Source organism: Martes martes (assembly GCF_963455335.1).
Source record: "Martes martes genome assembly, chromosome: 2".
Lineage (NCBI taxonomy): Eukaryota > Metazoa > Chordata > Mammalia > Carnivora > Mustelidae > Martes > Martes martes.
The window spans coordinates 102,006,597-102,020,126 of record NC_137889.1 but is presented as its reverse complement, the minus strand read 5'-3'; positions in this window follow the sequence as shown (position 1 = coordinate 102,020,126).

The following is a 13,530-nucleotide window of genomic DNA, read 5'->3' as shown; positions in this document are numbered from 1 at the left end:
ATATTCACAATGGCCTCTTCTGTCTCTCAAGGAAAGAAAACTGGAATATGTAATATTACTAGTTTTCTTGGGATTGTGGCATTCAAATGAAATATCTGACTGAGAGGCAGCTATGGGCTGAAACTCAAGTAGGATCCCAAGCATCATCATAGCAGACCCCTTACATGTCCCACATGGAAAAACCTGAGAAATTCTGCCCTTTCATGGATTGCATGGGCTGTGGCGTTGTCTACCTTAGCCAATCTCTTTAAGGGCCCTAATTGTATCAATGACATTAGGGCCACATATATGGAACCCTTGAGGAAATGATAAAGTTTCATAGAAATAGCTCCAGGAATATTCTTGAGTCTGTTCTGCTGTCCCTTCTGTCATCATATTGCTGTACTCGTCATGGTGTGCATCAACTCACACTTAAGAATGATGGTGAAACTATGCTACAGACTTCCTTCCAATTGGATTCGCCTCTGATTTCCTAACCAGTTTCTTCTCCAGGGTCATTCAGCAAACTCCATAATGACACAATTATCAAATCAGCAAAACTTCTGTGACATTCTCATCCCAGGACTGGTATGAAATCACAGACCAAAGTCTTACTGTATTCGGAAATAGCAGAAATCCTGTCAGATTCAAGTCTTCGATGCTAAACTCATTACTAAGTCTACTTCATTTTAATTTATTAAGCAGTTGTCTTTATAAATAAGCAGTACTACAGAATCAACTAAAACTATATACTAGAAAAAAATCATTCCTTTGGTTTCAAACTTTGTTCAAAGAGAAATCTTAAGGAAACCAGATTTCTACATTCCCAGAGAAGAAGAATATGATTAACATGGTCATCGTTGCAAATACTGTGCTCCACTGTCTCAGACACAATTTTATTTCATTTGTAACCTATGAATTACAGAACAGATTCCTGGCATTGTTATCTGCATGACCCAATAAACACAAATATTTCCATTTTTCTGCTCTTCAGGGAAGATTGTAACAGAGTTATCACGGAGCCTGGCTGTCTGAACTCATCTTCTTAATCCCAGTTTACTAATATATCTAGGATCTGATTAAAGGTTCCAATGGGAAAAACAAAAGTTGAGAAATCTAACTATAATGGATTAATTTCTGATGAAATTAAAGCTGATAACTCCCCTTCCACTCATTAATAGCATCAGAATTTTCCTTCTGTTTTCAAGGGTAGATTTCCTGGAAAAATTCCATAATAATCTGACCCTGTTTTAAAGAGACACCATTAACCAAGCAAACATTTCCACTTTGCTGAACAATTAAATCTGTCACGTTGCAATTGACATTCTCAAACATGCTGGAAAATGCTGCTCAGGAGAAATTCATTCAGTGAACTCTTGGCACACATATCCTGAGCCTACTCTTTGAAAAGCGGAATATAAATACCTGTAGTGCTAATGGGTCTATTATAGCAGTCATCTCAAGGAAAGGGCAGAGCAGCATTACATTACTTAAAACAGTTTTCAGCTTACAGCACCCCCAGAGATTAGAAGGATTGAAAAAGAAACTATTGCTATTGAAAACGCAAATTTTTTAAGTATCTGTGCTAGTCATTTGCCCACGTACCATGTGTACTGAAGTTAGAACATTGGGGTAATTGATATTCCTATTTTTACCATGGAGAATTCACATTTTCAGGACATAAATTTGTGCAAGCACACTGATAGAATCTAATCACTATATATAGAAGCAAACATTCAGATTTTTATTTTTATTAAAGGTCATTAAATCAGCATATTCCAAAAAGTTTTAGCCCCAAATATCTGGATGAGCAAGTATAGGTTAATTTTATCCCTGAGACGTGTTCAGAGATTAAGTCACCCACCCTTTTATGAATATTGAGACATTTTTTAACATTGCTGCTGGGATCAAGGGGTAAGAGTACAAGGTTCTTTTATTATATTCTTATTATATTATGTCTCCAAATGGACAGTAACTTTAAAGGAGAATAGACACTGAAGGCAGACCTTGTGGCTTTTCTTTCTCCACTCTGAACATTGAATAGTACCTCAATCAATATTCTGATTTATAGGTGGAAATGGACTGATCCAGTCGCAAATGTTTTACGGAATTTGGAGACAAATTAGAAAACCCCTTACAGTATCTTTTCTGCCTAAAATGTCAAGAGATATTTTAAAGAACAAACTGCGTAAGAATTTGAGTATCTTTTTGCATTTTTAAAAATGATAAAACTTTCAGGCCTCGATGGAAATGCCATTCTATCTAGATGGATGTTCACATTAAGAACCCACAGCCTACACTTAGACACCCAGAAGTTAGTACAATTCTTAAAGTTAAGAACAATTTCTCAGAAGTTTGGGTCAAGAAGCAAGGCTCACCATATATTTAGAGCAGATTCACTTTTAAGAGTTCAGGGCACCTTAAAGTCAGACAGTCTCTGGAAAAGCACAGCAGAGGGGAAAACACATGCACAAACCCTACAGGGGATAAGGAAGAGTATGCTTCTGTTTCAAAGGAAGGGTAAGGAGGCCTGGCCTGCAAGACTGGAACAGAAAAGGCAAAGGGAAAGCTGCAGGAGGGATCTGTCTGCCGTCATGAAAGTACACATTTTATTCCATGTGGAATGGGAAGTCTGCAGAGGACTGTGAAGAGAAGAATGAGGTGATCTGCCTATAGAAAATACAAAAAATATATATATCAAATGTTCAAAGCAATCACCAATTATTAGCTACTGGAGTAAAAAGTTCATAAACTTGCCTCTCACTTAAGTCACTTACACAATCATAATTTTGATTAGTTGGAGAATTAACAAAATTCAAATAAAGAGAGGATTTCCAGCGACACGAAACAAACTAGTAGGAGCACAGCTACAAAAGGCTGGATCTTGGGCTCCTCTGGTTGATGAGCTCCTGAAGCATGGGAAGTTTCCTGTGATGCTCTTGAAGGCTTTAAAAACAAAACTGATTTTGGCTTTTGCTGTTTTATGTTTCTCTTCAAAACTATCTTGACATGAGATTCTAAAACTGTTACTCTCTTCCACATAAAAGAAACAAAGGCAAAGTGAAGGTTAGGGATAAGAAAATCCCAAAAGATCCAAGGAGGGACCAACACAACTGTCTCTGAGAAACACTCTCATGTCCACACTCAACTTCTTTTTCATTTAAAAGGAAAACTACATAGATACCATGATCAGCAAGGTTAGAATAACAGTAGAAAGTTTTGCTTATCTCTTTGTCCTAATTCTCTCTTTGTATGAAGGTAGACTGTTTATCTCCGTTTCATCCTCCTAGCTGGTTTCACTGAGGTCTTATGGAAATAAAAAAACTCATATGGCGAAGAAGAAATGTACTGAGTACAAGCTATCCATTGACTGGTGACTATACATTTAAAAGCATTATTGTCACAAATAATAAAATGCTGTAACATGACCTTTCACTGCCAATTACCTCTCTTGGTAAGGCTTAACATGCTGATTTAAAGTAATAATACATGATTATTCAAAATAGAAAGAAGTTTTTAGGTACTTGCAATTACATGAGTTGTCAACTGCTGGAAAGGCTTTTTCTTGACAAATAAACTGGGTACAGTGTTGAAAGTATTACACCTCCAATAAACCTGAGTTTAAGTAGATTACCACTTATAAAATACAAGAATATTTAAGTACCAGTGTCAGAAATAATAGAGCAATAATCATATGTTTATTTTAGTTTTTTGCTTATAACAATATTTTTGCATTACACTTGATAGGAATGAAGAAAATTTGTTCCATAATGTAAGAATGATTGTAGTGGATTTCAGCATACTAGGGAATACTGTAATTCATATGAGCAGAAATGGCCTTTTGTTTAAGAAAAGACTTCAGTGGCTGCTGTGGGTATTAAAGAAGTCTTCCATGCACAATCTTCAGAGAGAACACAGAATGCAAGGAGGAAGAGTGGTGGGTGGGAGATGGGAGAGAGGAGGAGATGAAGAGTAAAGAGGAATTTAAGAACAGTAACAATAAATAAGATAGAAATGAGGATGATACAACAACCAGTTGGAAAGAAAAGAGGCCCAGCAACACGGTAGGAGGCTGTGCTCAGAGGATCCCTTAGGAATAGGAAGCCATACAGAGTCTTAAAAGAAAATTCTTAGAATTTTATTTTTTTTAAAGATTTTATTTATTTATTTGATAGACAGAGATCACAAGTAGGCAGAGAGGCAGAAGCAGGCTCCCTGCTGAGCAGAGAGCCCGATGCGGGGCTCAATCCCAGGACCCTGGGATCATGACCTGAGCTGAAGGCAGAGGCTTTAACCCACTGAGCCACCCAGGTGCCCCAAGAAAATTCTTAAATTTTAAATTGTTTTCTCTATTATGGGATAGCATGCGACCTTCCATTAGCTCCTGTCTTCCTGCACCCGTAAATAACATCCAGAGTGATACATGCTGTTTACCGTGTCTCCTGTATGCTTTGGGGTAATCACAGACAAAGGCATGTTTGTGGTGATGGTGGATGGACAGATCAGTCCAGACCCAGAAAGACAAGCTAATCAGATTGAGGAAGGAATTAAGAATTGGGCTGGTGTGCATAAATACTTGAAAATTTCCAGAGATCACAGGAAACATACTGGCCTTCCAATGAGGTGTGGAATGGGACCATAAATAATATTTTTACAAATGTGGAAGGAAAATTTGACCCCATAATGGTAGACTCAATGTGGTCACAAAACTTGGGGTCATATACATGTGGTAGAAATTATTGGGATGCCATTATTTCTTATAAAAACTACATTTAAAAATATATCATGTATTTAAGTGAATACTGCACTTGCAAAAAATTCACTAGAAAAAGCTAGTTGGTTACTTACTATTTAATAAGTTTACTTCTTCAGGTGTAAACTATTTGTAGTCCTTTTTCTCTTTAAGGTTTTGAAATTTAGTAGTTACCTTATTTGAATCTTTTTCAGCCTCAATTTATTTCTTCAATTTTCAACTTGCACTTCCATGATCAAACACACCAGTGAAAAGAACTGGGGCAGCCTAATTGACCCCATCAGCCCTCTAGGGGCAACACTGTGTTGCCAACATTCTGTAGGGGCCAGTCCTCTGCTACCAAGGCTATGAGATGAGCAGAGAGGGTAGACATCCCAAGCAGTTAGAGAATTAAAATGTTTTATCTACCCTACCTCAGGCACTTTTCAGATGACCAGAAAGGGTGACAGTGTCACAGAGCAGTGGAAAGTCTAGCCTTCTGACTTAAGGCTTTTTCACGGTATAGCATCCTTCCAGGGCCTTTGCAGCAAACCTACACTTCTCCAGCTCCATGTTCCCCATAAAGTATACCCAATCTCAGGGGCTAGTACAGAGCTATCTCTCTGCTCACATACACAGCCCAATGCAGGTTTTACTCCATAGTTGGCATTTCCGCATAGAGATTGCATTGTGTCACTGTTCTGGAAACTGGTATGTGTCTCAGTGTAACTAAGAAATGCCAAATAGACCAGGTATATGGCTTTTTTTAAAGACTCCATTTCATCCTGTTAAATATGTATACATAGTAGCCAAATTCATCTTTGTAAATGATCTATTTGTAATACAGTTCAGAAAAATCACCTAATTATCTGTGACAGACTCCAGGATGGTTCCCAATGACGCTTCCCTCCTGGTACTCACACTCTGTGTAGTCCCTTCTTATGTTATACCAGGGTCTCTCTAACCTACAGAAAAAGGCAGAGAGATAATATTTCAATGTTGAGATTAGGTTATAAAAGATACCGTGGCTTCTGTCTTGGTAGCTTTCTCTTGCACTTTTTCTCTCACTCTTGAAACAGCTTCTCTGGGGGAAGCCATGTTGTGAGCAGCCCTAAGGAGAGGCTCACAAAGCAAGAGACTGAAGCTCATGCCAATGGCCACTTGAATGAGCTTGGAAGCAAACCCACCAGACTTAGTCACAAGTCTTCAGAGATGGCAGTCAATACCAGCAGCTTAGGAGACCTGACCCACAATCACCCAGCTAGGGCACTTCCAGGTTCCTGAACCCCAGAAACTGATGGCATAATAAATATTTGTTGTTTCAAACTGCTAAGCCTTGGAGAGATTTGTTACATAGCAAATAATACCAAATATACTTTCTTATCCCCTTCCTTTGGCAAGTTCATGCTAGGACAAAATGAGGCTTTGGCTGATGCAATGTATGGTATAATTCTGGGGGCAGGTGTGGGAGCATGACATTGCTAACATTGCCAACCATTGCCCCAAAGTGGTTTCAAGAAACTCTATCTTGAATAAGTTACAGATGAGAATAAAGCAGACGATTTAAAATCAAGATGCTACTATCAAGTAGGTAGGACAAAGAGATAGAACGAAGGATGAAATTCAAAAGGAATGCAGGCATGGAGCCTGGAATACCTCTTCTGAAACTTTGCCTTATCTGGTTTCTGTGCCCCTGAAAATGGTATGCTAGAAGGACTTAACAAGGTTGCTCTTTAGCAGATATTAACATGACATTCAAGGGCTTCCATAATTGGGATGAATCTGTTTCTCTTTACTATTAATTTTATGTCTCAGCTTTGAATAAATATAGTACTTTCTTACCTTTATGGAAGTCATTACATCTGACAGGAATTCCCTTCTATTCACATGATCCCTTGGACTGGATCCATCTTTTAGAGCCAAGCCTGATTTATTTTCCTCTTTGGGATCTCCTCCAAAATACCCAACTCTAAGGGTTTCCTTAGAGTTTCCTCTTATAAAGAAATCAGTATCTGTGTCACTCCATACTGCCTCCATTCTTTGTGCCTATTTCCACAATATGCAAAAAATTTCTAGGTTGCAGGAGCCCTCTCTACATTTTTTAATCTTCTACAAAGATCCTGATACAACATTTATTTGACAGCTAAGTGATAAATAGTGGTTAATTGTCTTCTAGAAATTTTCTTATTGCAAAATGAAGGCCTGCTTATTGTGGACAGTTTTAAAAAGTCAGTCAAAAAGAGAAAAAATATCAACTCACCACTAAAAAAGAACCACTCAGTATTTTTAGTGGTTTGTCTTTTTGCAGGTGTGTGTGTGTGTGTGTGTGTGTGTGTGTGTGTGTGTGTTGTGTTACAAATGAAGTGAAATCAAACAGATTATGTGCTTGTTTTCTTTGACAATGAATAGCACAACCTCACTGAATGCCCCATTTGGACATGGGGCAAAGTCTTGGGAGGTGATTGTTTTGATGTACCTCTACATTAAAACAAGGCACTCTTGTGCCTGTGAAAACGGTATATCACTTATTTTTGACCCTTTACAGGATATTTCTATCTAAAATACCATCATGAATATGAGAAACATTCTCAGTTTCAGTGGATTTCGATGTCATGTCATAAGCAATACCATCTACTTCAAAGGAAATAACTATCAAACTATTTCAATGAGATTTAAATAAAATAGAGAAAGAACTTAACTTGCAACTCAAAATCCGTGTATATAGCTCATCTAATTTTCCAATATTGACCACGGCAAGGAGGGGTTACTGTTCCCAGAAAATCTGTCATCTTTCATTTTGTCATGCTTAAAAACAGCTCTGAAAGGACAGGAAATGACAGAATTGTTACTCCCTTTCCCTTCTAATTTCCTCTGTTTTAATCACTCCTTTTCTATTGTTTAAAAAAAACACACCCTGATATGATTTAACATTCAGTTTCATAATCTATGAAATAGTAAAGATAATGGTACTTACCTCATGGGGTAATTCTGAGAATTTAATGAGTAAAGTGCCTGAAACAATGTCTGGCACATGATAGGCATTTAAAAATTTTACTACATATTATATCTTCTTGTTTGTTTTTTTTTAAGATTTTATTTATTTATTTGACAGACAAAGATCACAAGTAGGCAGTGAGGCAGGCAGAGAGAGAGGAGGAAGCAGACTCCCTGCCAAGCAGAGAGCCCGATGCGGGGCTCAATCCCAGAACCCTGGGATCATGACCTGAGCCGAAGGCAGAGGCTTTAACCCACTGAGCCACCCAGGTGCCTCTTGTTTTCTTACCCTAACAGCCACACTTTTGCATGTATATGGGTGTATATGTGCATGCATACACACACACACACGCACCCCCCCCCCAACACACACACATTCAGTCACTTTATTTAAAGCAAGGAGTACAATTCTCACAGGCTCCTTGATGTGTGAATTCTAAGTCTCACTCCTGATTACTTCAAACAAGGGTCAGTTACATAATTAAACAGGTAAGTAAGTAAGTAATGAATTTCTCACAAGTAAGTAAAGTCAACAGATTGTTGTTTAAAGTAAATGTTCATCAATGAAAACAAAGTACAGATTAATGATTCCTAAAAGAAAACAATCTGGATTGCTTGGAGACTGGGTATCAGTGCACAGTCCAAAACTTGCAGTTAATATTAAAGATATTTATTTTGTTATTGAAAGTGAATGGCTGAAATCTGTAGATTCATAATCTATAACAGAAAACTTAAAAGCTCTGACATTTGATCTTAATGTTATCCTAATACTCTCTTAAACAACTGTTAAATGTGCCATGATCCTGACTTTATATTTATGACTACAAATCTCATCTGAAAATGTAAAGTTCTAATCCCTAAATAGACTCACTACTGGTTCAGGAATCCCTCAGCCCACAAGGCAGCTTGGACATGACTGTCTTCACTATGAAGCCATAAATCCCAGTCACTTTCTCAACAACTGAACATGGCAGCAGCAACTTCCACAGTCCCAGCTGCAACACAGTCATGAAGCTTGCTCTTGGACAGCAAGGCAAGGTTTGGGAAGAACCTGAGAAGGAGTTATTTGGTCTCTCCTTTCTTTGCTACTTTCTCTCTTCAACATGCCCTGTCCCAAATGCACTTGCCCCTCCAATCCCTTGCTCTTTTCCTCTCCCTTACCCAACTATTCATGGTGTTGTACAAATGACCAAGGATTCTTCAAGTATTATTTCTCCAGGTATTCACCTTCATTTGAGGCCAAAAGATGGAACATATCTATAAAAGTTAAAATTCAAGCACCAGTATTAAATTACCTATTTGAGAACACATCACATAGTCCCTTAATTATGTCATCTTATTGGCCAATGTTGAATTTGAGAATGCAGTAACAAATTCCTAGTATTCTGTCTTGCATCAGCTGAATAATCACTATATTTATAGTGCTTGGATCTTTTTTTATATCACCAGAGACTGATGAGAAGGATGGAAACAGTTCAGTGGCAGGATGGCTGGGGACGGTTATAAAGAAGAACAAGGGCTTTAATAGCAATTTCATAGAACAAATTGACTTTTTAAAAGACTCTTTATTTGAGAGACAGAGAGAGCACGCTTGTCTGTACATGAGCAGGGATGGGGCAGGAAGAGTCAAAGGAAGAGGGAGAGGCAGAGAATCTCAAGCAGACACTGCCCTGAGCACAGAGCCTGACTTGGGTGACTTGGGGCTTGCTCTCGCAACCCTGAGATCATGACCAGATCCAAAACAAACAGTTGGTTACTTAACCAACTGTGCCACCCAGGCGCCCCATAACCAATTGATTTTTTAAAAACTTACTGAATAAACATAATATTCAAAAGAAAATTGAACAGTTTTACCAAACATTTCACTACTCTAATAATCCAATGGTTTTTTTTTGTGATGTGCATTAATAGTTCACTCACCAGTGCTTATTGAAAACCTTCTATATCACAGGTGACTTGCCATCCTTTTTTCTAATCCTTGTCATCCTCATTTATGCAGAATTTTAAATAAGTATGATCATGGCATAGACTACCTTTTCTTTATTTACTATATCATAAGCAATTTTTCATTAATATATAATGTATTATTTGCCCCAGGGGTACAGGTCTGTGAATCATCAGTCTTACAAATTTCACAGCACTCATCATAGCACATACCCTCCCCAATGTCCATAACCCAGCGACCCTCTTCCTCCCCTCCCCTCTATCAACCCTCAGTTAGTTTTGTGAGATTAAGAGTCTCTTATGGTTTGTCTTCCTCTGGATCCCATCTTGTTTCATTTTTTCCTTTCCTACATTTTTATGTGCTGCTATTTAGAGATATGAGTTAAATTAGATACATTTTTTCAGAAAAAAAAAAAAAAGTGTTTCTTAGGATTAGCCAATTGAGAGGTAGTGGGAAATGACTTTCCTGGAATTAATGGGAAGCATTTTTTTTAAAGATTTTATTTATTTATTGGTTAGAGAGAGAGAGAGAGCACAGGCAGACAGAGTGGTAGGCAGAGGCAGAGGGAGAAGCAGGCTCCCTGGTGCAGAGAGCCGGATGTGGGACTCGATCCCAGGACACTGGAATCATGACCTGAGCCAAAGGCAGTCGCTTAACCAACTGAGCCACCCAGGCGTCCCAATGGGAAGCATTATTAATGCCATGAAAATCTTTCCCATAATTCCAAAAGAGTTCATCTGGAAAAATTCCAAGGAATCTCATCATTTGTGCCTAGTGCAAGAGGGAGACAGCTTTTATTGGATTTGAGAAACGCTAATAGCCCTCTGAAAACTTATTATGGATAATTTATTTACATACTAGACATGAGTATGTGCTCACAAGATGTCTTTCAGACTTCTTTTCACAGAAGAAGGCTCTAGTGGGGAGCTGTGTTTTGTTTCCAGTAAAGTTTCCAGAGGCTTGATGTCTCCCTGTCAAGTTTCCGGTGAGTTTAGAAAACATACGTGTGTGATGGATTTTCCAGGTCAAAAGCCTTCTTTGTGTAGCGCCATGACTTAACGAAAGCCTGAGCTTCAATATCTATTTTGCTTTCAAACGAAAGCAAGCTGCACAAAGACAGAGGGCTTGGCAAGACTGTGAAATGAACAGAGCAAGAGTAAGCACAGAGAAAATAGGGAATACTGAACTTCTGCTAGGCTGCCTTTCTGTCTGTCTAAAATACGACTCCATGAGTAAGGCTGTAAAATAGTATTAAAATTCCTTTTTCTCCATCCTTAAAAATATGGGTGAAGATAAGCCAAATTTTCCTAAATCAGGTTCTGCAAATAAGACAAAAGTAACGTGCTGGAGTAAGGTGAGGGAGGAAAGTTCAGCCTAGAGGCAAACGTTCCCCATTAACATGCTGTTAAAGCACAGAAATCTTGGTTGCCATTAAGTTTCACAGGAAACTGAACGACTGAAAGGCAACAATCTGTGGATTCTGGGAGTATGATGAGGTAAAGGTATAAGTAGGGTAACTGTGGTTAAGACAAAAAATTTTTCTTCCCTCCCTTCCTCTCTTCTATCCTCCCTTCCTCTCTCCCTTCTAGTCTTTCCTCCCTCCTTTCCTCCTTCCTCTTTTTTTCTTTCTCCCTTTTCTTCCTTTTCATTTCACAGGGAAGTCTTGTTGTAATAAAAGTCTGTCAATAATAAATTCTGCTTGCTTCTTTATTTTGCCTAGCGTTGATTTGAGCATCTACCACCTTTCTCTTCCCATAGTTCCAGCTAATGTATTGCCTGTCCCTCTTACAGTGAGTACACCAGCTCCTGATATTCATGAATAGTCACAGAGTGGTACTCAGGTGACTAAGTATACAACTCCCACTTCTGATACCTTTTCTTGGCTCCACTCCTACTATATGAGTACTGGCCTTAGAAGAGAAGTCTCTTAAAAATTATCAGTAATATTATTTATTGAAATCCTATAATGCATCTGTCTCAGGTCCATCTAACTCCAAATGCCCTGCTCATGCACTACATATACTAATTTTGGTCGATATTTCTGTGTTTTTTTTTTTTTAATTTAGGATTTTACTTATTTGACAGAGAGAGATAGAGAGAGAGAGGAACACAAGCAGGGGAAGTGGGAGAGGGAGAAGCAGGCTTCCTGCTGAGCAGAGAGCCCAAGTGGGGCTTGATCCTAGGACCCTGGGATCATGACCTTAGCCAAAGGCAGACGTTTGATGACTGAGCCACCGAGACAGACACCCCTTGGTCAATATTTCTTACAGGCTATATAGTTTGAAAAAAATAAGGTGAGACAGAGAAACTTAATGATGTTTCTTTACTCAAGGATCCTTAGCCATTTAACATGACACAGCCATATTTATATATGCAAGAGAAAAGTTGTGAGTAGGATGCCCCAAATTTCTGGACAATGCTGCTTCTCCATTCTCTTCATCTCTCACCCCTTCCCTCCCGCTCCCTTTCCATTCTTCTCTCTCTCCCTCTCTCCATCTCTCTCTTTTTGTCCCAAGGTCTTAGAGATAACATGCCAAATACATTTAGAAGGTAAAATTGATGTATATAAATTATCTATAAAAGCCAATTAAACTATATGAAAAGTTCCCAAGGCCTATATTTTATGCTCTTTCAATGAGTCAAAACAAATAATTTTGTTTTAAAAGCATATATAAAAAGAAAGAGAAAAATGACCAATCATTTCCTCATGTGACAAAATCAGTTAAATAACTACAACTATAACAAAGCAAAAATTGATTAAGGAAAGAAATAGACATCCACCTTGGCATATTATAAATTCATATTATTTAATTTCAACTGAGATTTCACTGCTGCTTGGCAAATGTTCTCTCCTTGTTGACTTCATCACAGTCTCCAGAGTGGCCCTTGCTCCCTCCACTTTCTTTGGCCCTTACCCACTTCCCCTAGCCCACCTCTGCCCACCCCATTCCAGTTTGCAGATTTGCCTCCCACTTTACCAAAGATGGGGGCACATCCAGCATAAATTCCCTCACTTGCTCTCCTCTAATTCCTACTTGACCTTCCTACTTTGGGATAGTCTGTGTCCTCATTTCATTCCTCCCCATCAGCATCTTCATCTTTCTTTATCCATGTGCTTCTTGCCTTCCCCTCTGCCTTTAATGGAGTCACATTTCTTGCCCACATCTCCCACTCTCTTTTTTTAATTTTTTTTTTTTTACTTTTGGGAAAAAATATTAAAGGCTAAATTATAATCTAAGAAATTTTTACCTAAAGCATCCAGCCGATTTCACTGTTTGTTTATTTTTAATAGTGACTGGTTTGGGCTTCTAAGTAGTGGATGTGAACAGGTGGAAAAAAGAAATGCCCTATTTCCATATTTATTAACTCTGAGGGTTAAAATGAAGTGGTATTACAAATGTATTGCAAGTATAAGCCTCAGTTCAAAAACTGAATTGTACAAGAAATTCAATGTCTACTTCAACAAATCCCTGAGATTCATTCCCAGCCCCATGCAGTTCCCTTTGCAGCAACGTTGTCTCTTGTTCCGGGAAGTGAAGGAAATCAGACCATTAGATATCACTTTCTGAGATGTCTACCATCCTGTATAGACCTTAGTGGTTATCCCACATGGGTTACAGATGCCTTCTTTCTCATCCCCATGCAAAGGACCCAGTAGGGCTCATTAATGCTCATCAGGGCTCTCCTCATTTTCTCATTCTCTTTCTTTCTCTCTTTCTCTCTTTCCTTTTCAAATTCTTCATTTGTTGGTCCCTTTGGGACTCTCTGACTCATTCTGCTCCTGCCCCATGCTGTAATACAGATGATTCATGACTATGTCACACACACATCTGCCTAGACAAACCACTCTGGTCTTTTCTCTAAGGAGTTTTAGCATTTC